A 27,860-nucleotide genomic window follows, 5' to 3' on the forward strand; every position below is an offset into this window, starting at 1 on the left:
AAGAGCTAGTATTCTTTTTGGGGGGCAGGTGAAGGATATATATATATATATATATATATATATATAGAGAGAGAGAGAGAGAGAGAGAGAGAGAGAGAGAGAGAGAAAGAGAGAGAGAGAGAGAGAGAGAGAGAGAAATTCACAAAATATTTATGAAGAATGGGAAGCATTCTACTACATTAGGGGATCAAAAAAGAAGTGACACTTGATTTAAGACTTTAAGGGAGCTAGAGATCCCAAATGAACTGGGTGAGTTAGGAAAGCAATTTTTAGGCAAGAGAGAGAGAGCGCAGGAAAGACACTGAGTCAAGAGCGAGAACACTATCAGTTAGGAAAACCTGAATTCAAATCTTGCCTCAGACATTACTTGGTCTGTGAAACTATAGGCAAGTTACTTACTTGATTTCAGCCTTAGTTGTAAAATAGAAATATTAGTAGCAATTTGGTCTCAGCATGCTTGTGAAGGATCAAATGAGATAGCACCTGTAAAATATTTTCAAATTTTAAAGCACTATATAAATATTAGTGATCATCATCATTATTATATCATTACTGCTGCTGCCGTTGTTCTTGTTAAGTGGAAAGAAGCCAGGGAAACCATGGTGTGACCATGGATAAATCACATGAACCCTGTATATCCTCGGCACTTTTCAATGTTAGTCTGCACTGGTAGATATCAAATTCAGCTACCAGTAATTTGTGATCACTGGGAAATGACTGCAATTGATGGATTTTATATTTTTTCCTAAAAATAAAATAAAATATATTTTTTTCCTTTTAAGATATGTCAGTGTCCATAGGTTGATGACGTGAACAAGAACAAATAGTGAGCAAAGGGAAAAAAGTTACCATAATTCAAGCTGGCATCAGATACCTCAATTGTGAGTTCTATTGACCAATAAAATCTAGGGTCTAGTCCTAATCCCCATTGTGATCGTTGTGAAGGAGTAGCAAATAAATAGTTTGTCTGGATGATAGAGTGGGTACTGGGGAGTTATGTAGCCTTGTTCAAAAAGTCTAATTGGAGCCTGATTCTGAAGGATTTTAGAAATCCAATTTTATGCTAGAAGCAACTAGTTATCACTGACACTTTCTTAAGGAGGGAAGGGAGTGACATGGTCAGAGTTGCCCTTTAGAAAAAACAATTTGGCAACTCCGAGCAGGATAAATTAGAGAGGGGAAAGGAGGCTACATGGAAACGCATGAGGAAATTGTTGCAATCATCTAGGGAAGGGGTGATGAGATATAAATTAGAGTGGTGGCTATGTGAGAAGAGAAAAGGGAAAGTATTTGAGATATACTGAGGAAGTATAATCTTTCAGATATGCTAACAATTTGAAGGTGACTTGTTATGGAGAATGCAAAGTTGAAGATGGTTTTGAGGTTGCAAACTTAGGTGAATGGAAGGATAGTGACAAAATGTATCATATTTTCAAGATAGTAATTAAAAATTTTGCATACTCATTTTAAAAATCATTTTTATTTCACTATATATGTTATGAGATACTAATTTTAACAAATAGAGAATGATTCTTATTTGAATAGCAATGGTGAGTAGAAAACCCTATTTCTTTTCATTTAAATCAAAGAATTGTTGAAAGTAAATATGTATCATCTTTGGGAGACCTCTTAGGAAGGTAGGTACTTTTCTTGTTTATATTGTTTCGCAAGTGTGCTTTCAGAGAAACCTAAGTGTGCTTATACTTCTTCAGCCTCAATGAGGCAACACAGAGCTGAATTATTTGAATACCGAACATACTGACCCTTCCAAATAGGTGGGAAATATTAATAGTTAACTCACACATTTGTGTTGACAACCCTAGCATAGAGGTATCTGATGCCAGCTTGAATTATGGTAACTTTTTTCTCTTTGCTCACTCATTTGTTCTTGTTCATGTCATCACCTATGGACACTGACATATTTTAAAAAGAAAAAATATATTTTATTTTATTTTTAGGAAAAAATATAAAATCCATCAATTGCAATCATTTCCCAGTGATCACAAATTACTGGTAGCTGAATTTGAATTCTCTGGAAAAACCATTCTGGTCTGAGTAGAAATTGCCTGTAAATAAAAGACACAACCCCAAAATGAGATCTTCTAAAAATGAAATATATTTATATATACACAAATACATATATATGTGATGAAAATAATGCTAATTAAATGCATTCAGTTTTTGTATGTCAAATTTGGGTACAAAGTATAACATATTTGGATCTTAATTCTACAGTTGTAGAGGATCTTGGATGCTTCTTTAGTCCAACTTTCTCATTTTACAAAATTTACCTCAAGGCCAGAGTGATTAACTGATTTTCCTATGGTCACATATGGATATAGGTCTGCTGATACCAGGGCTGTGGAATCTCTGTACATACTACCTTCCAATTTGGATTAATACTTTATCTGCACCATAATTTGAAAACTTTATTTTGATAGACACTGCTGGTATGAGCAAGCATTGTGATGCACCAAAGATTTTGTTCTCTTCTTTTTTTCTTAATATTCCATTTCTTTTGAATTTAAATAGTTATAGAGGATGGTGATTTCCATCAAGGGATTTTGCTTAAAGAAGCTTTGCAGAAATAAAACTAGGCTCTAACTTTGAAAGCCTGTTCATCTCTTGCCTGTTTACTGATGTCTGACTATAACTATTACAGAATAAAGTTGAAGCTGGATGTCTGTGAGCACTGTAAATTCACTGTTCTTTTATTAAGGAATTGAATTTAGGTTCCATTACAAGCCCCAAATATGCCTATGTTAAAGATGGTGGCTTTGGAGCATATTGGAAAATCTGATATTAAAATAAACTCCTGGGATTCATATACAGAAAACATGCTTTTCTTTTTTGAAACAAGGAAAATAATAAGTTATCAGGAAACTATGCTATGACTCTTTATGACAAGTCTATAGGATCTCAAATAAATGATCATTATAAGATTCCTTGTCAACCTTGCTTAAGTTGAGGCTAAAATAATACGTGAACTCGTATTATTGAAAGGACATTTCCCACAAACATCATTAGTCATTGTTTAGAAAGTTAAATTTCCCACTCAGAACCAACATCTTAGTGTTCCTGAAAATATTGCAGAGTGACACTATTTAGTCTCAAAATTTCAATCTGGAGAATCTTTTTGATAAGAACAATAATGTTCCTCACCTGTTTTATATAAATTTATATTTCTATAATTATTAGTGATTTGAAACATTTCTCAATGTTTCAAGAAAAAATAAAAGATTCAACATACAAAAATATTTATAGCAGCTTTTTACAGTATCAAAGAAGTAGAAATGAAAAATGCCAATAAATTGGGGAATGGATAAACAAATTATGGCAATTAGAATTTTATTGCACTATATTGTTGGAATCCTTATAAAGTGTTAAGCCATTAGAATTGATAGAGACAATAATTATCTAATTTAGCATGGTCCAGTATGATTGATCTGATCCTACAAGGAGATGTTATGGGCCAGAACTTGAAACAAGGTACTAAGTGGAAGTGAGTAGACAATGTTTAAATCTAGTTTAGAATTGATTTAATCCTATAACAAATAATGGTTTCCCAGTGATATAATGATTGGTGTGTACTAAGTGTACAGCATATAAGCAAGAAGCTCTCAGGGCCAAGGAGCACTCTGGGAGACACAGAAGCCTACTCATGTCAGTTGGAGATTGAAAAGCCACGAGTTGGAGTGAAGCCTCTAAGAAAGCTAATCAGGTCCAAGGAAAGAGATAAGACTTGGAAGGAGAAAATAAATGTTTGGATTTTATCAGTTGGCTGCATTTGAAGTGATTACTACTTTGAACTGAAACTAAGGCTGCCTCCAGGAAATCTCCCCAAGAAATCTGCTCACAGAGAACCATCATATATTATACAAAAGAAGAGAACACCACACTATATATAAGAAATGGTGCAAGGAATGGTTTAAGAGAATCTGGAATGCTTTGTATTAACTGATGCAGAATGTACTGAGCAGAACAATTTGTACAATAATAACAATGTAAACACAGATATTTTTGAAAGACTTATGCATCAATATAATGAATAATTATAATTGCAGAGGACCAGTGATACACCATGTTATATAATCCCTTGACAGGTGATGGAATCAAGTTTCAGAATCAGATAGACATTTGCAGTCATTGACAAGAAGAAAATTTATTTTTCTTGTATATCTATTATAAGGATTTAATTTTTCTTTATTTTAAAAATTAAAATGCATCTAAAATAGGACATTACAGATAAAAATAATAAAGCAATCATTGAAAGAAGCTAGAAAATCCTTGTACTAAGTACTTTTAATGACTGAGTTCCCAGTTGGACCCCGAATTAATCTTTAAATTTTTGGAAAAAATAAAATCATTTAATGGCTAAAATTTTGAGGAAGCACCATTGCTATAAAGTTTTCTAATATTTGAATTTTTAAAAAATCATATATAAAGAGGCAGCTAGGTGGCAAAGTGGATAGAGCACCAGCCCTGAAGTCAGGAGGACCTGAGTTCAAATCTGGCCTAAGACATTTAATGTGTTCTAGTTGTGTGACTCTGGGCAAGTCACATAACTCCAATTGCCTTAGGGGGAAAAATTATATATAAGGAATGTGGACATTATGTGTAATGACCAGTATTTAAAATCAGCCGGAGTCAGGAATTCAGATTAAGGGGAAAATCTTCAATATTTATTGAAGTGAAGAGGGGAATAAAGATTGCAATAGCAAATATAGGCAAGAAAGATTGCGATAGCAAATATAGGCAGTTGCGACAGAAAGCCAGCTAAGAGAGAGAGACGCGAGCCGAGCCAACCGTGGCAATGGCAGTCCCAAAAGTCTCTCCTCCCCTTCCTTTTCCACTCCCCTGCCTCCACCCACCAAAATCGTCATTTCCTATACAACACATCAGGACTTGCACAAAGAGTGGGTGGGGGCCATTCTTTCTCCAAGCTTATATATTAATAGAGTATGGTCCAATTACTATTTAGCCTCATGTGCTTGGGACCTCAGTGCATCAACTCAATCCTCAGCCCATTACAATTATGACCATAATTATATCTATATGGCTCTTGGAGAGCTGTGACAATGATTTATAACTTCTATTACTGTGCATCTGACAATGTGTGACATCAGAGAATTTTATTCTGGTTTTGTTTGTTTCTTTTCATTCCATAGCTGTGGAATTCTCTTTGTTCAATGTCTTGTTCCCTAAGTTTTTACAAGACTATGTCTGAGAAGTTAGGGCAATTAAAAAAATATTCCCAAATCTTTCCTTCCTCAGGCTCTCCTACTGGAGACTCCTACTGATGATACTAATAGATGACTTCTTAGATTCCCTTTAGCTCTGAGATTTATGATTCTATAGAATATTATTAATTTTTTGAGACATCAAATAAGGCATAATGGTAGGTAAGATTTATTTTTTAAACCTCATAATTGATATAAATTTTATTAGCTGGCTAAGCTACAGAAAGTCTAAAGTTGAAAGGATTCTGGGCTTTTACTTAGAATTATAGACTCTTGCAGTTGAAAAGGACATTAAAGATCATTCTAGCAAGTGAAGGAATTGTCAGAACCAAAGAATTAAAAGGGGCCAGGTAGAATGTTTGTCAGGTCATAGCAGTCAACCAAAATGCCTATTTATCTAGATCTTTCCACTCGCATCTCCATATGTCTTCTTCCTTGCTGATCTTGAATGGACCAAAAACTTACTTTGCTGATGACCTTCTTCCATTTGCTTCTTCTTATCTGCTCTTTGGAGTGGCTCAAGACATTGCCTAAAGCCTGGTTTGCTTCTGAGTCCCCAGTACCTTTCTCCTGGTGACTTGAAACTTCCACTTTGGTTTTTAGTTAAACCTTAATTAAACAGATACTAAGTAATTAGTCAGACATGAGGCATTTTCTTATCATTCTGGGAGGTAGGTCCTTTAAAAAAATATATATCTATATATATTTGTATGTATATAATGTTGACTTGGATGTGTACAGTTTTTTTTTTTATGTTGTCTTCCTTATTAGAATGTGTTACATATTATGTCAGGTCAAGATATAGATAATGATATATCATGCGTTTTGACTTGTATGTGTACAGTTCTTTACACATTGTTTTCCTTATTAAAATTGTGAGCTTCCTGAGAGAAGAGGTTGTTTATACCTTTCTTTGTAACCCTAGCACTCAGCATAGTGCCTGGTTCATAATAAATAATACTTTTAGTATTATGTAATCATAAATCCTTGTTAACTAACTGACAGAATCTTCCTCTCTCAAGCTTTCAGCCACTGGTCTTAATTCTGCCCTCTTGAGCTTCACAGAATAATAATCCTACACTTTTAAATATTCGAAAAGAGTGAGTATGTCTTCTATTTTCTCTAGTCAAAGTAAATTTCTCTTATTACTTTTTAAATTTGTTTATAACTTTGGTTGTTAATCTGCCTGTACCCTTGTCTGTCAATGATCTTCTTAAAATGTGATACTTTGAACTAAATACAATATTCCAGATATGTTTTGGAAATTACTAAGTATAACAGCACTGCCAAATTTCAGTTGAACCATATTCTTCAACTGATACAGCCTCACTTTGCTTAGTTTTATGAGTACTTATGTTAAAATATGAATAGTACAGTGGATATAGCACTGGGTCTGGAATTAGGAAGATCTGAATTCAAATCCCGTCTTAGACAACTACTGGTTGAGTGATCCTGGGCAAGTCACTTAACTCTTATTTTCTCAATTTTATCTATCAAATGGATATATACTTGTGAAGAGAATGGCAAAACACTCCATTATCTTTGCTGTGAATCTCCCCATGGACCTCTTTTAAACAACTGAACCATAACATGTTGAAGTTTATTAAACTTATTGTCAAATGAAACCCCCATATCTTTTTGTTATTTGTTTTTAAAGCAATAAAGGTTAAGTGACTTGCTCAGAGTCACACAACTCATAAGTGCTGAGGCTAGATTTGAACTCAGGTTCTCCTGACTCTAGGACTGATGCTCTATCCACTGAATCACCTAACTGCTCCTGCCTGTATATGTTTCGGATGAAGTAATAGCATGTCCATCCCTATGTGGATAATTTACCTTTTTCAGTTATACAGATCCTTGATGATATATTTAATGTTCATCTTTGTGGGAATCTTCTTGCTGATTATATTCTGTAGCCTATTTACATCTTTCATGTATCTTGCAATTGCCCTTTGAGGTTCCTGAATCCTTCTGAGATCATGGTGATCTCTGTTTATTAATCAAGTAAATTATTATTCTCTGTATTAATATTGCTGATTTTAAGAAAGAATAAGCTTAACATTTTATAATAAGAAGCAGCATCTTAAGATCATCACAAGTATTACAAAATCACCCAAATGCTATCCAAATTGATCAGCTCCTATTAATTCATTGATCATCTGAAGCACCTGCTATATATAGGTATGTGTGTGTGGACATGTACACACAAATATATTTATATACAATATACATATATATATTTGTACACAATATACATATATGTATACATATGTGCAGGTGTCTTTTGCTAGTTATAGCAGAATAGTTAAAAGAGCCACCAAGATTTAGGTTCAAGTCCAGCTTCAATTACATACTGATTGAGTGACCCCAAGTGAGTCATTTTAGGTCCCATTGCCACAGGCAAGTTCCTCAGACCTTAAATTGCAAAGTAGTTGATCTCTATCAGTGCCCCAAGTTTCTTCACTGGGAGTTCCCTACTTTGATGAAATCACATAGCCTGCTACCTTCTCTCATGGGTGAGTTTCTTTTGAAGCTTCCATTTTGCTGATGGGACCAAGTCAGTCATGCTTCATTCATTTCCTGACTTTGCCTCTTTTAGGACTCCATTCCCAAGCTCCCAGATGGTTTCCTCCCCCTTTTCAGCTCCCTTTTGGGAATGTAAACTCCTTGAGGGCAAGGTTTTCTTTTTCTTATATCTGTATCACTTATATCTTTTAGCTGAGTATCTAGCACTCTATAGAGGTTTAGAGAAAACTTTGTTGTCTTATTCTCTTTTTAAAAATGTAATTAGATGATTTCAGAGATACCTGGAGAGACTTACATGAACTGATGTTACGTGAAATGAGCAGAACCAGGAGATCTTTATACATGGCAACAACAAAACTATACGGTGATTAATTCTGATGGAAGTGGCTCTCTTCAACAATGATATGATTCAAACCAGTTCCAATTGTTCTGTGAAGAAGAGAATCAGCTACACCCAGAGAGAGAACTGTGGGAACCGAGTGTGGTTCACAACATAGCATTTTCATTCTTTTTATTGTTATTTACTTGCATTTTATTTTGCTTCTCTTTTTTTTTTTTCCTGGTTTGATTTGATTTTTCTTCTGCAGCACAATAATTGTATAAATGTGTATGTATATATTGGATTTAACATATTTCTACCATGTTTAACATATATTGAATTACTTGCCATCTAGGGGAGGGCACAGGACAAAGGGAGGAAAATTGGAACACTAGGTTTTGCAAAGGTTAATGTTGAAGAATTGTCCATGTATATGTTTTGAAAAATAAAAAGCTTTAATTAAAAAAAAACCCCATAATATGGGAAAAAAAAAACTCTGGTAATTAGATAATGATAATTAGATAATTGAGGCAATGAGTTCATCTTCATGAGTTCAAAACCAGCCTTAGATATATACTAGCTGTGTGACTGGGGAAGTCACTTATTCCTGTTTATCTAGTTCCCCATATGTAAAATGAGCTAGAGAAGGAAGTAGCAAACCATTTTAGTATCCCTGAAAGAAAACCCCAAACAGAGTCCCATGGAATTAGACACAATTGAAAAACAACAAAATTATTATTAGAATTGAGATTAATACCTGGAATCTGATATTTTTAGTATTAATAATATCAATAATTGCTGAAATTTATAGAACTCTGATGTTTGCAAGGAACTTTACATGCTCCTTTTATTTGATCTTTACAACAATCCTGTGAGCTAGAAATGATAGGCATTAAACTTATTTTATTAAAAATGGGAAAAATGAGGCTTAAAGAAATATAGTGACTTACCAAAGTTACATTATTAATAAGAAAAAAAATCAGGATTCAAAACTCAGATTCCTCTTGATTTCAAATGCACTGTGACTTTCTGTTTCTCATTGCTCATAGATAAGACAGTGTGGGAAGGAAGCATTATTATGTTGGTGATGATAAGATAATCCTGTTTCCTATTGGACTTAATTGGAAAAGGTAACTCATTTGCCACCTGTCCAACCAGTAATGATATTTAACCCTTGCATCTGGAATGAAGAACTATTGTTTATCTGTTCTTATCTTTTTCTTTGTAGTTTGTCTTATGTATCTATTGAGGGACCCCTCTCCTCCTCTTTGTTTTAGAAACTAAAACCATAGCCTGCTTTTGAAGAACAAGAGAACTTAGACAGATTTCTGGTGAATCTCTGGGTCAGTCCATAAATAATTTAATTGATGGAACTTTTTTTTAGATCTCTTCTTGCTAATGTTGAGTTCTTTTTATTTTGGTTTGATTTAGCAATTTAAATCATTTATATAATGGCTAAGTTGATGAGAAAAACTTATGTTGAAAAAATAAAATAAATAGCAGGGTGGCAAAATGGATCAGTGTTTGGCTTTAAGTTAAGATATGAGTTCATATCTACCTTAGACACTAGCTATGTGATCTTGGACAAGTCATTTAACTCCTCTCAGTTTATTTTCTTATGTCTAACATGGAGAGGATAGTATCCATGTCACAATGTTGTGAGAATTAAATGAGATAAATACATTTATGGTTCTTTGCAAAACTTAGAGTGTTATATTATTATTGGTCATTATTATTCTTGCTAGAGCAGACTGTAGCCTATTTATTTTATCTATTTTGTAGGTTAGTTTTCCTTCTTGGAGTTTGCCTATATTAATTGTATTTCTTCTATAACAAATGGGGATTTTTTGTGAGACTTTTGAATTTGCCAAACACGAATAGAAATAGGAGTCATTAAACTGTACATGAGTATCTCTATGGGTCCCATATTGATTTAGAAAACCTCAAATTAGAATGAATATTACCTATTTTTGTTTTTTTAGAATTTATTTTGTCAAATAGTTCTCAATCACATTTTTATCTGGTTTGTGATGCAGTCAGAAGTATTTTGAGATGCCGGGGCTTGCTGCCTAAAGTAATTCCATACCACATCATGCAGTATGTCAATTCATGACTCCAATTTTATTTATTCATTCATTCATTTATTTATTTATTAATAGCTTTTTATTTACAAGTTATATGTATGGGTAGTTTTACAGCATTGACAATTGCCAAACCTTTTGTTCCAATTTTTCCCCTCCTTCCTCCCACCCCCACCCCTAGATGGAAGGATGACCAGTAGATGTTAAATATATTAAAGTATAAATTAGATACACAATAAGTATACATGACCAAACCGTTATTTTGCTGTACAAAAAGAATCAGACTCTGAAATAGTGTACAATTAGCCTGTGAAGGAAATCCAAAATGCAGGCAGGCAAAAATATAGGGATTGGGAATTCTATGTAATAGTTCTTAGTCATCTCCCAGAGTTCTTTCGCTGGGTGTAGCTGGTTCAGTTCATTACTGCTCCAATGGAACTGATTTAGTTCATCTCATTGCTAAAGATGGCCAGGTCCATTAGAATTGATCATCATATAGTATTGTTGTTGAAGTATATAATGATCTCCTGGCCCTGCTTGTTTCACCCAGCATCAGTTCGTGTAAGTCTCTCCAGGCCTTTCTGAAATCTTCCTGTTGGTCATTTCTTATAGAACAATAAGATTCCATAACATTCATCTATCACAATTTACCCAGCCATTCTCTAATTGATGGGCATCCATTCATTTTCCAGCTTCTAGCCACTACAAACAGGGCTGCCACAAACATTTTGGCACATACAGGTTCCTTTCCCTTCTTTAGTATCTCTTTGGGGTATAAGTCCAGTCGTAACACTGCTGGATCAAAGGGTGTGCACAGTTTGATAACTTTTTGAGCATAGTTCCAAATTGCTCTCCCGAATGGTTGGTTGTGTTCGCAATTCCACCAACAATGTATTAGTGTTTCTGTTTTCCCACATCCCCTCTAACATTCTGCATTATTTTTCCCTGTCATTCTAGCCAGTTTGACAGGTGTGTAATAGTGTCTTAGAGTTGCCTTAATTTGCATTTCTCTGATTACTAATGACTTGGAGCATCTTTTCATACGGCTAGAAATAGGTTCAATTTCTTCGTCTGAGAATTGTCTGTTTATATCCTTTGATCATTTATATGATTCCAATTTAATTAAAGATATACTTACTACTCTCTGGCCAGGAACATCACAATTTAAAGAACGTTTATGAATTGCACACAATATGTAAGATGCTGAACTAGGCAATGAAAATAAAAGGATTGGGCAACATTACATTTCTCTCAAATACTTTACAGTCAAATAGAGAAAATAATGCATGTACACATGTGATTATAATACAAATTAAACTATGGCAAAGTACAAAGGAAAGGGCCAAAGATATTATTCAAAGAAAAGTATGGGGGAATAGATCACTTTCAATTATTAAGATGGGAAAAACTCATATGGATTCTGATAAAAACAACTATGTTAATTAAGAGTTTCAAAAACAATTGAAGATAAAGCATGTGGAAAGTTCTTCTGCCTTTTTTTTTGTTTTGTTTTGAAGGTAACATATCTTGAAGCATCTTTTGTCAATGCAAAACTCAAAACTGATAGCCAAAGAATCTAGTTTTTTATTTTGGAAGGCTAGAAAGTTGGGGATTAGAAGTATGTTTTATAATTATTTCCAAGTGGACAAATGTATGCTTCTATGACCAAAGCAACTAGAATATTTTCTATACTAAAATAGAGATATAGCAAAACACATTATCCTTTTGTGTTTTGTTCATGTTTTTCTTTCTGTAATTACCTTCTAATTATTACTCTCAAAATTTTCCTAATCTAAGACCTAGTTCAAATGTTGACTCATATAACATAGTATAATAAATATATAGCTACAAGGAATCTCAGAGACCTTATAGACCAACTCCTTTGTTTTGTAGAATTTGATATTCAGGGAGGATGTTGTTATAGTTGCTCAAAGTAATGTCAGAAATGTGATCTGAGTTTGGATCCTTTGACTGAGGTATACTGTTCTTTTTAAGTACTATACTGCCTGAAAACACAGGCAAAAATGATCTTTTCCAGCAGTCTGGCAAAAATTAGGCTTAGCTTAACATCTTACAACATATACTAACGTCAAAATGGATTTGTGACCTTACTATTTAAGATCATACCATACTAGGACTTTATGAGAAGCCCTTAAATATGAAATTCTATACACAGAAAGAGGAATTCCAATGGAAAAAAAAAGGAGTTGTCTGTAGAGACTGATATGGTTGTAAAAGGAATATAGATAGATACCCAAAGATAAAAATGAAAGCACACTCTTGTAAGAATATCAGAAATGCTGAAATTTAGGTTCTCAAGACAAACTAAGGATAATAGAAAAGTGATTCTTACTCTGTATACATTTCAATTTAAAAGTTATTTATTAAATGTATGCTATATGCCAGGCATTATGCTCAGTGCCAGGGATATGAACAAGAAAAGGAAAGACAATACTTGCCTGCAAGGATCTTACAACCTAAGAGGACATGATAACACACAAAAGGAAACTAAAAAGAAAGGAAGTGCTGATGGAGGGATAAGGAGATGCCTTGCAAAGGGAAGTATTGTTCCTTTAAGAGGGGAAAAGAGAAAGAGCAAAGGAGGGGTATGGATAGTTTTTCAGGATAAATGGGTTATTAACAACAGAGAAAAGGTAAATGTTTATTGACCAGCTGAATCACCATATTAAGATAACATCAATTCCTAATGTCCTACATCAAGTAGAAATAGTGCTGGAGAAGACATAGATGAGAAGAAACTGGACTAAATCATGTATATACAAATGAGGCAGAGGAGATGTTGGAGGTCATATAGTTTTGAGAAGACTGAGATACTGATTCTCAAGGTGGCTGAAAAAGGAGAGAAGATGTAAAAAAACTTGGGGAAAAAATCAAGGACCTAATTGTTATTAGAAAAATTATCAAGAAAATAAATATGAACCCATATGCCTTTTTCCCATTTCTAGTCCATATTTTTTTTAATGAAACTAATGTACTAATTGGAGATATCATTGAAGAAAAATTGAGAAGAGAAACGGCAGACTTTTCCAAATGATAATTTATAAAAGATCATATTGTACTAATGTCATGGTGGATTGAAATTACAGAAGACATAAATGTGTGTTCATTTGATTATATAAAACATTAATTCAGAAAAAGAAATTGTAGTCTTAAAAACTCTCCTTCAACAAGGTAAAAAAAAGTCAAACATTATTCCACATAAAATATTAAAATAAATATAACTTTTATTTAATAGTGCCATGATTATTAATATTAAGTGAAGAGTCCAAAGGGGTGGAATATTACATGTCATATACATTGCATATTACATGATTTTATTAGATCTTTTCTTTCTCTTTTTAAATTTTCTTTTCAATTCTTTGTTATAGGGATATCTAATTAGGCTGTGGTAGGGAGAAGAATATAGGAAAAATTTAAATTATTTAAGAACAAAATAGATAAATAAAATCTATTAAAATACTGAGGGAAGAATAAAATAGGAAACATAAACTTGTCACAGTTATTTGCAGTTATCATGGCAGATTTCCAGAGCAGAGTCCAAATGTAAGAGAATTCCCTAGAGATGGTAAGGTATCTCTGCTATTTGCGGATGGCTTTATAATAATTACTTCAGGTCTTAGAACAATGAAAAATTTCCTAAATGAGTTCAATAACTCAAAAGATTTAGTTTAAATTTGCCTCAGAAAAATCAAGTGAATGAAAGATGCCAGATTATGATAGAAAGATGAATAGAAAACCAATAGGGTTGGTTTAATAGTACATATCTTTTGAATAGATACTGTTTGTAGACAATGAACTAAGACCAGAATTGAAGATAGATAGATAGATAGTTGTTAATATATTCATGATATGCTTCCCAGCATTTGTTAAGAACTGAGGTTGCAAATGCAACTACACAGAATGATTTTGTCCTCTAGCACCTTTAATTCAAATAAGGAAAATAACCAATGAAGGGGAGTTGATTAGGGAGACAGTTAAGAGAAGGGACAATGGTGGGGAGATGGATGGGAAATTGTGCAAAAGTACAGTGAATAAATCTAGCCTCAGACATTTACTAGCTGTTTGACCATAGCAAATCAATTAACCACTGTCTGTCTCAGTTTTCTCATCTGTAAAGTGGGGATATTAATAGGGGATAATTAATAGTAATCATATAATGTCAGGTTTGTTTTGGGATCAAATGAGACAATGCTTGTAAAGCACTTAGGATAGTGCTTGTCTCATTGTAAGTGTTATATAAATAAATGTTAGCTATTATATTATTGCCACTACTCCCACCACCATTACTATTCTAAGCAAGATAAATTGCCTTCTCTTGTAAATCAGTGGACCCAATGAGTATAAGATTCTGGAGTGAGGCAGATGATGATAATGATCAGAGAGGAAGGGCATGGTAAGGAGTTTATCCAGGAAGAAATATGAGACTGCTCTCTAGGCAAGATTAGGTATTATTTACATTAGGGACATATTTGAATGAGTTGTATTTGGGACATAATGCAGTATTTTTAATGACTTTAAGTTTCTTCCTGAAACAAAGGCTTTCAACAGCAATATTTTTGCCATGATATAGTTGTTCTTTTTTATGAGTAAAACTTACCTTGAATCAAATGAACTTGGACTTTACCGGTAGCTGTTTGTATTGCTCAAATAGCAAAAATTTCCCCAGGGCTGTAAGATGTTTTTTTTATTTTCTGTTCACAGCACTGATGTATAGCCCCTTAGCAACTATGGCAAGGCTGAGTATTTGGTTTTAAAAAAAAAAGAAAAGAAAGAAAGAAAGAAAGAAAAGAAAAGAAAGCAAAATAACTGTCTCCTTGTGAATGACTTTCCTAAGGCAAGTAAAATTTTATCTCTAAAAGGTAAAAGTAGGAAGGTTTATTTTGTGAGATCTTGAATCTGAGATTCCCCTGTGGGTATTCACAAGTTCTCTTGAGATAAGCTTGTTCTTCTTATAAAGGGAGACTACCCATTTAGTCTATTCACTTTTTGGGATGTATTTGTTTTCTGATGGCACTGTTAAAAGCTTCATAACTCAGATAAAATAGTTTCCTTCAGGGCTCTGGATATTTGAAATTATTATGAAATGTTACCATTTATCTTAGAGTTCTCTTCAAGCTATTTACATCAAATTTTCAATGACTTCTTTGAATAAAACAGATTCAGAATACTGTGTGTGTGTGTGTGTGTGTGTGTGATCATGGATGTAGTGTCCATTGAAAACTTTTATAGAGAGGTTGCCCATCACTTCTTTTTTTTTTTTTTTTAAATAGCCTTTTATTTACAAGATATATGCATGGGTAATTTTACAGCATTGACAATTTCCAAATCTTTTGTTCCAATTTTTCCCCTCCTTACCCCCACCCCTACCCCTAGATGGCAGGATGACCAATACATGTTAAATATATTAAGTATAAATTAAATACAAAATAAGTATACATGTCCAAACCATTATTTTGCTTTACAAAAAGAATTGGACTCTGAAATATTGTACAATTAGCCTGTGAAGGAAAAAAAAAATGCAGGTAGGCAAAAATATAGGGATCGGGAATTCAATGTAATAGTTCTTAGTCATCTCCCAGAATTCTTTCACTGGGTGTAGCTGGTTCAGTTCATTACTGCTCCATTGGAACTGATTTGGTTCATCTCATTGCTGAAGATGGCCAGGTCCATCAGAATTGATCATCATATAGTACTGTTGTTAAGTATATAATGATCTCCAGGAGCCCATCACTTTTTGAAGCAGCCTATTTCACTTAAGGACATCTCTACTTATTGGGAATTTTTGTCTACATATAGAGTGAAAGTCAGACTTTGACTACAAGTCATGGGTCCTAGTTGTATATTTGGGACCAACCCTCTTTCCCCCCAAAAAAAGTCTGATCACTCTTCCCTTTTCCTGCTATCTCACTTCATTTAAAATGCTTTTTCTTTTCTTTTTTCTCACTTCTGTGTATATACTGTGGGTAATCAATTAATCAGCAAGCATTTATAAAAAACCTACAGTGTGCTAGGCACTGTTATAGGCTATGGGAATAATAAAAACATAAATGAGACAGTTCCTTCTTGCATGGGGATTATACTTTCTCAAGAGAGACAATATATGTACATATAAAGATATGCAAGACTAATTATTTTCAGAGAAAGCCCTGGCAAATGGGAGACTTAGATAAGATCTTATACAAGAGGTGATTCTAAGGATTATAAGAGATAGATATTAGGACAAACTCTTAAGTATCTCTGGGCTACAGTTTCTTCATCAGTAAAATAGGTATTAGGTTAGATGAGGTTGAGATTCTTCCTATCTTATATCTATGATCTTATGATCCTCCCACCTTTCTATTACTCTACCTTCTTATGCTATAATTTATTGGGGGAATGTAGGAAAATTGAAACTTATACATAGTTTGCATATGTGACAAAATAAAAAGGGAACAGTTTAAATGCCTGAATTTTCTAAAAAATTTCATTTTTAGGTATGTTACTTTGTGTGTGTATGTGTGCATATATATGTGTCCATAAAATGGAGAGCAATCTTGTCTTCATTGTGCATACATATATATATATTATATAATAAATTATTAAAATAAAATTTAACATCCATCATGGGATTCTATATTTAATGATTATTCCATAAATAAGTTCCAATGTTTAGGACATTCCTATTTATTTGGCTTGACCCACTTCTGGGAACAATAGCATTTAGTGATATTTTGTAGTCTGATCTCCCCCAGTGGACTTTGGACTGCATTATTGGGACAGGATACCCACATTGATATAGTCACAGATCTATTGAAGTCTCCCCATTAACTGTCCCTAGCAGTGACACAGATTTTCACTTGTTTCTGATACAAGAGATTTCTGATAGGCCTTTCATATCCCTTCCTTCCTTTTCTTGTAGGTTTTGCCTGGGACCTCATGACTTGACCTGGCTTAGGACATGTTTGATTTATGTATTTCCCTGAGAGGGTGACTTTTCATTATGAATATCTGTTTTTGTGTGTGTGTGTGTGTGTGTGTGTGTGTGACAACAACCCTTTGGTGTTCTTTGTGCCTAAGACCTCAGATAGTTGAGCCCTGCACAGACTAATGCTGAGATTTTTTCAGTGACATACCTTTAACATTATTAAAAAATCACTTTCTTAAGTATACTCAATTAATAGAATAATAAATTAAGCCATGATTTGTAGCCTTTGCCAATTTTTGAGGTGCCAATGCTTATATTGAAAATTTAATAATTGACTCTCAAGAGTCTGGTCTTTTTTCATGTGCTGGACCTTGAATACATGTCATTCTAGACATGATTGAAGGAACTTGGGATATTTAATCTAAAGAAGATTTAGATATGTTAAAACTATTTGAAAGATTATCTGATAGAAGAGGGTTTAGCTTTACTTTGTTTAGCCTCAAAGGGGAGAGCTAGGAAGAATTAGTAGGACTGTAATTAGAAACTTAGATTTGCTATAAAGAAGAGCTTTCTTATAATTAGAGCTAAGTAAAAATGGAAAGAGTGACTTTGAGAGTAGTAGATTCTTCTTTACTAGAAGACTTTAAGCAAAACCTTGATGATTCTTAGTAGGTGGGTTATAGAAGGGATTCTTTTCAGGTAAGGGTGGGACAATATGTCTGTTGAGGTCCTTGCCAACTTAAATATAATGTAATACTAGAAAGCCATGAGCACTAGAAATTTATTCTTGTGGGTCTTGAAAGCTTTAAGGGCTACTTAAATGTGAATAATCTTGAAGGGTAGCATTTTAATGGATATTATAGATCTGTTTTTTTTTTTTTTTCAAATCCCAGAGGCTAAGGAGAATTTGGTAGGTGGAGCCATTATCTAAGAAGCACAAATGTATTCTTTGGAAACTTTCCATCTTGGGTTTGAGATGTTTTGAGATTGGATATATTCTTCTGAAAGACCTGGTGTGTTGGGAAGGAAACGGAGCTGCTTAACAGGCTCGTTAGACAAGTTATGCTTGTTTTCCAAATAGGCAAGATTACCCTCTCTTGATTTTTTGTTTGTTTAAAAAATGAATTAAGAAAAACTTTTCAAGAAAATAGAATGTCTTAATTGGCAATAAATCTCTAGTAATTTAAGGGCAGCATGCAAATTCCTGTCTGGGGATTTGACTAGCTTCTCAAGATTCTCCTGCCAGCATTAAATCAAGGGGGAAGTACAAAGATTAACAATTATAGATATGGAATGAAAATCTACTTTTAAGAGGAGAGGATTCACTTTTCAAGAATGATAATTATCTGAGGAAGTGAGACCTAATAGACAGAGACAAGGGTTAAGGAATAGTCTGCCAGGAAGAGGATGTGGGAAGGAATAACTAATCCTGTCCTAACACATACACACAATGGGGGTCTGGAGCATGTTCAGAATGCCTCAGGTGGCATGCGTGCCATTGAAGGATGCTGGGGACCAGTTTTCAGGAGAGTCTTGATGAAATGGAAGGACCTTGAAAATATTGCTGAACAAGGACATTATGTAGGTGGTTCTAGTCAGCTGATCACACAATGGAGAGGACGTTCTTTGGCTATGAAAGCATTAAAAAATCCTGGCCAATTTTAATGATTTGCTTTTGCCTCAGTGCATGTTATAGCACTTGTAATTCCTTTGCTTATAGTCACTAATGGAGTTAGAATACAAAAGTTCAGAGGGTGATTTGACATCTCAAATGATTGAGAATTTAGATTTGCAGATTGTGAAGCTTGAGTGTCCTGAAGAGCAAGAAGTGCCTTTCAAGAGTGACCTTGGGGACTCTAGCCCAGTGAGAGCTGAAATAAGGACTGTCAGCAATACCAACATGAAATGTATAATTCATAGGACCTATGCTGTATAAAATTTGAACTAAATTTTGAACTCAGTTTTCTAGAGATTATACTCCTGAAGTATTGGGGAGGGGATATTTGAATTGTTTCTACTATATTTCTGGAATAAGTATCTTTTTGTAAAAACTACTTGTGATGTGTTTTAATGGAGTTGAGTCACTAGTCAAGTCATAAACTTCTAAAAGATGCTAGGATGAGGGTGAGGAGAGAAGGAGATAGCTGATGGGAGCTTGAGATTGATGGCAGTAGGAAAAAGAGGACCACCAAACTCTTGTAGGTGTTCTAAATCCTCAAAAAAGCAGATGGAACAAGTCTGGGGTTTAAGGAACACTAACACCTCTGGTGTTTGCTGAATCCTTTTCAAGGTTGCTCATCCACCTTTAGCATTTATCTCTCACCCAACTCTCACCTGTGGCTCCAAGAAGCTAGAGTATGTACTGTGGCCAAAACCATTTACTGAGAGATAGGTTAAACAGTCTTGCCACTGGACTTTAAAGCCTCTGAAAGAGAGTGAAGCAGAAGACTTTGCACAACCCTATGTTATTAACAACCAATTTATGAGAAGTCAAGATACTACTTTGTGATGTCATTGATTCTCTTTAAAAAATGAAGGACAAACAGCAACATCAAGTCTGTCGCTGGGAGAGAGAATCAGAAAAAATTTGCTACCTCTGTGTACTTAGGTGCACACACACATGTTTCTTTTTTTTGCCCAAACACATTTTTCTCTCTTTTAAAAATATAAATCAGCTTATTGGTACCATATCCTATGCCAGGTTAAAGATAAACTTTCACCTTGTGGAATAAATTAAAATGACAATGTAGATCAGAGACAAATTATGAGAAATATTTGTTCACCAGAGATATTTCTATAGATAAATGAAATTTCTCATTTGATTCTAGGTATTTAGTCAGTTCAGTTAATATTAAGTGCCTACTTTGTGCTGGATACCATGCTAAGGGCTTGGAAATACAATGGATAGTTCTGCTCTCAAGGAGATCACAATCTAATGGTAAGATAATGAGCAAAAAAAGATGGACAGCATAAACAAGTGAATAATGTTTGTAACTTTGTAAAATAAGCTCTTCATTCAGCTATATTGACCCATTTGCAGTTTCTCAAACAAAGCAGTCCATTTTTTGTCTCATAGGCAGTGTCTTTGGACTGGCTGGCCCCAGTCTTGCCAGCATTATGCTGCTACCTTATCTACTCTTCTTACTTTTTTCAAGGCTCAACTCAAATCCTATGTTCTGCTGGTTGCCTTTCTGGTCCTTTCCCACCTCCATTCCCCAACTGCTAATGCCTTTGTCTTTCAGATTATTTTCATTGACTGTACATATTTTCTATGTACCCACTATACCTTTCTATGCTGGTTTCCTTTTAGAATATATGTTTCTTGAAGGCTGGAATGTCAGGCTGTTTTTTTTTTTTAACATCCTAAAATTGAGTATGGAGCCTGAAATATAGTAGGTACTAATAAATGCTTGTTGAGTGGCTGACTGATTGATTAGAATGTCTGATGAACATTTAATCTTGGGCAAAAAGCACTTCTTAATAAATCAAGAAAAACCTCAAAGTTAAAATAAAAATATTCCAGGTTCCCTTCCTTTTTAATAAAAAAATCACTTTTCTCCTTTCTTTCAGTATTTTAGAGAGTTTAGAATTTAAACCTCAAATCCATCCTTTAATCTTCTGTTTATTATTATTATTATCATCACAAATTTAAGCTGTAACAAAAATGAAAAAAACTTAGGAATCTTTGTAATGCCCTAGAATCTACTCAGTTAATTAAATTGTGGAACGTAGTTTGGCAACCTAATCTAATTACATAGAAACTGATTAAATGGTTGGCTTCTGGAGTGAATGTTCCATTACTGAAGGAATTTTTCAAATTTAGACATTTCAAGTCATTAAATTTATATTTACTAGTGTGCCTCTTTTCTTTAGATAAAGGCCAAACATGTGAAAGAATAGCATTATCAAGAAAATTTTCAGCAAAACCAAATGGACATCTCTCTGAAAGTAGACTCTTATCTTGATGTGGGAAAGATTTGCTTACATAATCAGTCTACAAACATTTAAAAAGTACCTGCTATGTTCCAGGCACATTGCTAAGCACTGGGGATATCAAAAGAAGAAAAAGTCTCTGCTTTCATGGACCTTACAATTTGAGGGAGGAGACAATGTGGAAACAAATATATACAAAGCAAGCTATTAAACAGAATCAACAGAAAATAATTAACAGATGGAGGGCATTAGCATTAAAAGGGGTTGGAAAAGTCTTCCTATAAAAGATGGGATTTAGTTGGGACTTAACAGAAGCCAAACTGATTCAATAGTCAGAGTGGAGGAGGAGGGAGAATGTGTCAGGCAAGAAGGAAAGACAGAACAAATGCTTGGAGCCAAGAGGATGAGGGCTTTGTGGAACATCAAGGAGCTATTGTCACTGAAGTCAAGAGTATGTGTTGGGGAGGAAGGCTTGAGAAGAATTTTTTTTTCTAATGGCTATGAAGGCCATGAAAGTAAATGCTATGAAACTTATAACTTGGTTAAACATCAAAGACACCAAGGTTAACCACTGTATCCCAGGCCATTGGCAGTTATCACTGAAATTTGATGACTGTGGAAGAGAGAGTGAGACAATGACTTTGTGTAATTCTGTCTCACTTAAATCCAATTCACATAAAAACATCACCATGTGATATCATTGATTCCTTCAAAAATGATGGATGAATAACAACTACTCATATAAGTCATTTGGAATTAAATTATATATTGCCATGTACTCTTACTTTTTATGAGATTTGGTCTTGTTTTTCTTCAACTAAAGGGTAGTGTTCTAACAAGCACTTTTTTATATCTCTTGATTCAAGGATGGGTCCAATAACAACATGTAGATTGAATGGAAAAAAACATTTATTTATAAATGTGATCCTATGACTTTCTATTTTTTCTTACATAATTGTTGAAACTATTTCATCTCTATGAATTTCGGGTACCTTTTTTGTTCTTGAAAGCTTTGTTGATGGAGTACAGGTGGAAGCAGGTCCCATCTGAAGCGAAGACTTCAAGAATGGGTGCTGTAGTGTTCTCTAGGTCTGATGTCTTAGAGTCAGCTGGCAAAATTTGAAAAAATTAATTACCTTTATTTCCATTAAGCACACTTGGAACTCAATGTCTCACAGATAACTTTATCTGTAGATCATCCTTCCATCCTTCCATCCATCCATCCATCTATCTATCCATCTATCCATCTATCCACCTATCATAGATGATTGGTTTCAAGTTGTTTGCTCATTTTTTTGTGGAAAGAAGGAACAGTTTTTTCCCCCTTGAGGCAATTGGGGTCAAGTGACTTGCCCAGGGTCACACAGTTAAGAAGTGTTAAGTATCTGAGGTCAGATTTGAACTCAGGTCCTCCTGACTTCAGGGCTGGTGCTCTATCCACTGCACTACCTAGCTGTCGCAGAAGGAATAGTTTTTAACCTTTCTTTGTCTTATCAGTTTTCAACACAATTACTGGAACTTAGTATGTGTTTAATAAATATTTTTTAAGTTGACTGAATGTTTGGTCCATCAACTTATTCACGAGTTTTATTAAGTTTCTGAGGTGTCAATCATTTTGTTAGTTGTTAAAGACACACAAATGAAGTTTACTGAAGGAATTTACCTTAGAGGAGAATGAATATACCATATAAGTTTAACCAGCAAAAAACAAAACAAAACAAAAATGTGAATGCAAATAATTGAAAAAGAGGATGCTTAGCATCTTTAAGGAAGTAAAGCTGTCATCAGTTAGCTCTGGCTTCATGATGGCTCCATTTCCTTTGCCAGATACATAGTTTTTTTGATGGCATCTTTCATGCAGATTTTCTTACAAGATTCCCATATGATTATTGTATTTTATAAATAGGAACAGTAAGTCTTTAATTTTGTCAAGTCAAAAAATTGCTTCTCTGTTAGCTTCTTTCTAAAAGAAATCTGCAAATGTGGAATGGAAAAACATAACATCCAACAAACCATCTATTTGTTTTCAGTTAATGATGTAAACTGATTGATTGTTAGAAATAAAGCCATCTATGGGATTCCTGAGTTACAACTTTGAGTATATTCTCACAAGGTACCTTATATTTGTATTGTCATACTCTAGGACAGGGCTTCTTAAACTTATCTTAGTAGTTGAAGTATTCTCCTCTTGTATCTTAGAGCTGGACTTCTTAACCTTTTCCCTCTTAGGACCCCTTTTTACCCAAGAAATTTTTATGTGACCCCAGGTATATAAGTATATAAATCAAACATTTACTGATTAGAGCTGATAATTTCATGACCCCCACATTCAGTTATGTGATCTCATATGGGATCATGATCCACAGTTTCAGAAGCTTTGTTTTAGGAGAATCATATTTTTAAGTGTTTTTTTTTTGACACAGCAATATATGAAACATTGGCAGCTTGATGTCAGTTCAGTGAATAGAGTGTTGGACCTTAAGTCATAAAGACTTATGTTCAAACCAAAGATACTTATCATGTAACTCTGGGCAAAATACTAACATCTGTTAACCTCAGTTTCCTCATCTGTAAAATGAGGATAATAATAGTACCTACTTGGCAGAGTTATAGTGAAAACTATAGAGATAATTATTGCTAAGTGCTTTGCAAGTTTTAAGAACTAAAATTTTAGTAATGTTAATAATAAATCAATATTTAATGATTATTAATAATAATTATAGCTGGCATTTATATAGTGTCCATAATGTGCCAGACTGTACTAAATGTTTTTCAAATTAATATTAGACCTCTCTTAGACCTCAGAATGTCATGTAGGTATTTTTATTATTCCAATTTTATAGAAGGAGAAACTGAAGCAAACAGAGATTGTGACATGCCCAAGAAGCTAGTAAATGTCTAAGGCTGGATTTGAACTCATATCTTTCTGACATCAGGAACAATTCTCTCTTATTGAAACCATCTCCTGAGGCATGCTGATATCATAGGCTGGATCAAGGGAGATCACATTCACATACACACACAAAAGAACCCAGGGATATTTTGAAGTGTAAGAGTTTATAATGAGCAATCTCTCACCAGGCTGTCATAATGAAATGAGGAATTCCATGGGTGGAAAATTTACAAATTTGTCCCCAAACTATATATTTTTGTTTCTTTAATTATAATTTTTTATTTCCAAAATACATACATGGATAATTTTTGACATTCATCCCTACAAAATCCTGTGTTCTAATTTTTCCCTCCCTTTCTCCATCCTGTCCCCCAATAGGCAAGTAATCCAATATATATTAAACATGTGCAATTCTTCTATAAATATTTCCACAATCATCATGCTGCACAAGGAAAAATCAGATCAAAAAGGAAAAAATGAGAAAGAAAACAAAACGCAAACAACAAAAAGAGTGAAAATACTATGTCATGGTCCACATTCAGTTCCCATAGTCTTCTCTCAGGGTACAGATGGCTTTTTTCATCACAAGACTGTTGGAACTGGTCTGAATCACCTCATTGTTAACAAGAGCCATGTCTATCAGAACTGATCATCACATAATCTTGCTGTTGCTGTGTACAATGATCTCCTGGCTCTGCTCATTTCACTTAGCATCAGTTCATGCAGGTCTCTCCAGGCCTTTCTGAAATCATCCTACTGATCATTTCTTATAGAATAATAATATTCATAATAATATTCAGCCATTCTCCAATTGATGGACATTCACTCAGTTTCCAGTTTCTAGCCACTACATAACGGGCTGCCACAAACATTTTTCCACATATGGATCCCTTTCTCTCCTTTGTGATCTTTTTAGGATACAAGCCCAATAAAAGGATTGTTGGACCAAAAGATATGCACAGTCTGATAGCCCTTTGGGCATACCAACCTATATTTTCTAAACACTGAGAGGTAACATGGTAATTTCAAGTTCTATATGGAGTTGGAAGAGAGCTCAGCAGACATTTGCTGCATCCTGTACATGAAAAGGCACCCCAAGATCATTTACAGGAGGAGTAAACATTCAGTCTCTACTTGAAGACTTCCAAGAAGGGAAAAGCCTAAGACCTCAAAAAAAGCAACTCATTTCATTTATGGATAGTTCTTTTAGGAAGTTTTTCACAACATTTAGCCTAAATCTACCTCTTTGTACCTTCCCACCCATTACTTCTGATTCTGCTCTATGGAGACAACCAGAACAAGTCTGCTCTATTGCATCAGCCTGAGCAATCCCTCTTCCTCATGAAGGAATTTCAAATACTTGAAGACAACAATTGTGCTCCCTCCAAACCTTCTTTCCTCCAGGTTAAAATGCCCAGTTCCTTTCACTAGTCTTCATATGACATAGGTTCATTTAAAATTCTAAGAATTTTAATTTTAAATAGAAGACTGTATAATTCATACAGTTTCCAAAATGGAAGCTTGCTATACTGATAAAATCACTAGTTTGAACCAAAAGAAAATCACTCAAATCCCAGAAATATGCCTAAAAATTTGAGTTGTTTATATTCAGTAGCTATTTGAGCAAAATATAATATTGTCAGGTAAACTGTTGTACCCAGTGGAAGTATTTTCAGGAACTCTAACCTTAATTACAAACATAAAATTGGGGCTATGAATGCTTTCAGATACTTCCTAAAAGTTCACTTCTGCCAATAGCAGTGGCAATATGGATGGTGTCCTGGTAATTAATTATATTTTTGATACTTCTTACCTGTACTATGGTATATATAATATTCAGGAATATTCCCAAATTCACAGGATAAAACCTTCAGAGGTTGATGGCTTTAGGTTCATGATACTATAGAGATATTCTGCTCTCCTAAAATTATAGCTTATGAATCCCTTCTGATGTACTTACCTTTAGTAGTCATCCAGAGGCATAATTAGCTCAAAGGAAAGTAGCAATGAGATATTTTCTTATAAATCTGAGGAACATTTTCTCACAAGTATAATTCAAGCAACATTTGAATTATAAGCTTCATGAGGACAGAAACTTTCACTTTTGTCTTTGGATCTCAAATGACTAGCACAGTGACTGGGCTTTACATATGCTTAACAAATACTTGTTGATTTATGAATTACTTATGATATGATGGGTCTCTTGTTGATTAGTACCCTGTGGATTTCCTTGGAAATATTTCTCTCTCTTTTTTTCTTTGCTAAGGCAATTGGGGTTAAGTGACTTGCCTAGGGTTACACAGCTAGGAAGTGTTAAGTGTCTGAGATTATATTTGAATTCAAGTCCTCCTGCCTTCAGGGCTGGTGCTCTATCCACTGTGCCACCTAGCTGCACATTCTCAAAGGAATGAGTTGAGAGCATTCTCTCCTATCCTTTTTTTCAAGCCATACTTATTCTTTTTGCAACAGAACTCCCTAATTTTCACCAATGGATAGAGCCCCAACAGACTAGTGATAACCTTACCTAATTCCAATCTCTTTATTGGAATAACATCAATCATAAAATCGGGAAGAAAAATCAGTGTTTTTAATATTACCCAGTAATGTTAATCATTCGTTTTAAAATAGTACTTTTTAACATTAAAAATATTTTTTCTACAATAGTCCTGTGAGACAGGCAGTATGTTATTATCCCCATTTTACAGATGAGGAAAATGAGACTGAGATAAGTTTAGTGACTTGCCAATAGTCATTAGTATAGTGTAAGAAGTCAGAATTAAAATTCTAGGTCCCCAAGTCTAAATCCATTCTTTACCCTATACTATAATTCCCTCCCAATATATAGAATTGTTATCTGAATGTCATTGGTCAGTCATCATGGTGCATTAAATGCACCATATAAAAATTATTATATTTTATACTAATTATATATTATATGATTAATTATAATTATTATAACAAGTATCATATTATTATGTTAATATTTATTTATTATATTTTATAATATATTATTTTACAATCAGATAGGGTTAGAAATGGACTCTTTTTCTTTTCTCTCTGCTTTTGGTAGTGCATGATGTATGCAATTTAACAAAGACAATTTTAGAATCAAAATATCAAAACTATCTTAAATTTGACTGGTAGAATTTTATAATTATGATTGCATTTATTCTAAAATTTATGTTGGGTTGGATTAAGTAGTTTTAATTGAATTTGAAAATTGATGTCATCTAGCAAGTTTTCTTTAATCCCAAATCTACTCCAGCCTTTCCCTAAAAGAAGCTATTTTATCATAATCCATGAGTCATATAATTAAAATCTAACACCAAACATCAGATACCCTGAAGGGCTGCATTCCTTTAAGGTGAGCAACACTTCAGAAACTCTTAGGGAAAGATGCTAATCAATGTAAAGTAGGCATATGAAGTAATAGAAACTGGAACTAGAAACCCCACATCTTGTAGAATGGGTAGTCCTTGCTTTAAAGATTATAGAAAAGCCATCTTGCATCCCAAGTGCATATAGAATTGTTCCACAATACAGTTTAAATTTTTCTTATTGATTTCCATTGTTGATGTAGATTTTTGCCAAAAGTCTTACCAAGAGAAATGTTGGGCATGGGAACTATACCTGTGATTTCATTAATGTAGGGGATTCTAGATTAGAAAACTCCCTTTACCAATGGAGATCAACACATTCTTTGCAATTCAGTATACTTAGAATTGCTTAGAGGTGTAAGTAGTTATTTAATTTATCTAACGTCACATAGACATTCTGTGTCTTCCATAAGTGAGATTTAAACCAAAGTATTTTTGATGTAATATCCATTATAGCATACTGGTTCTCTGCAATAAAAGCATTAATGCATTAACAAAGGGACTATGAAATGGGGTAAAATTTTTAATAATAATTTGGAATTATGTAAATAAAATGATTAAAATGT

The sequence above is a fragment of the Antechinus flavipes genome, chromosome 4 (genome assembly GCF_016432865.1).
Source record: "Antechinus flavipes isolate AdamAnt ecotype Samford, QLD, Australia chromosome 4, AdamAnt_v2, whole genome shotgun sequence".
In the NCBI taxonomy this organism is placed as follows: Eukaryota; Metazoa; Chordata; class Mammalia; order Dasyuromorphia; family Dasyuridae; genus Antechinus; species Antechinus flavipes.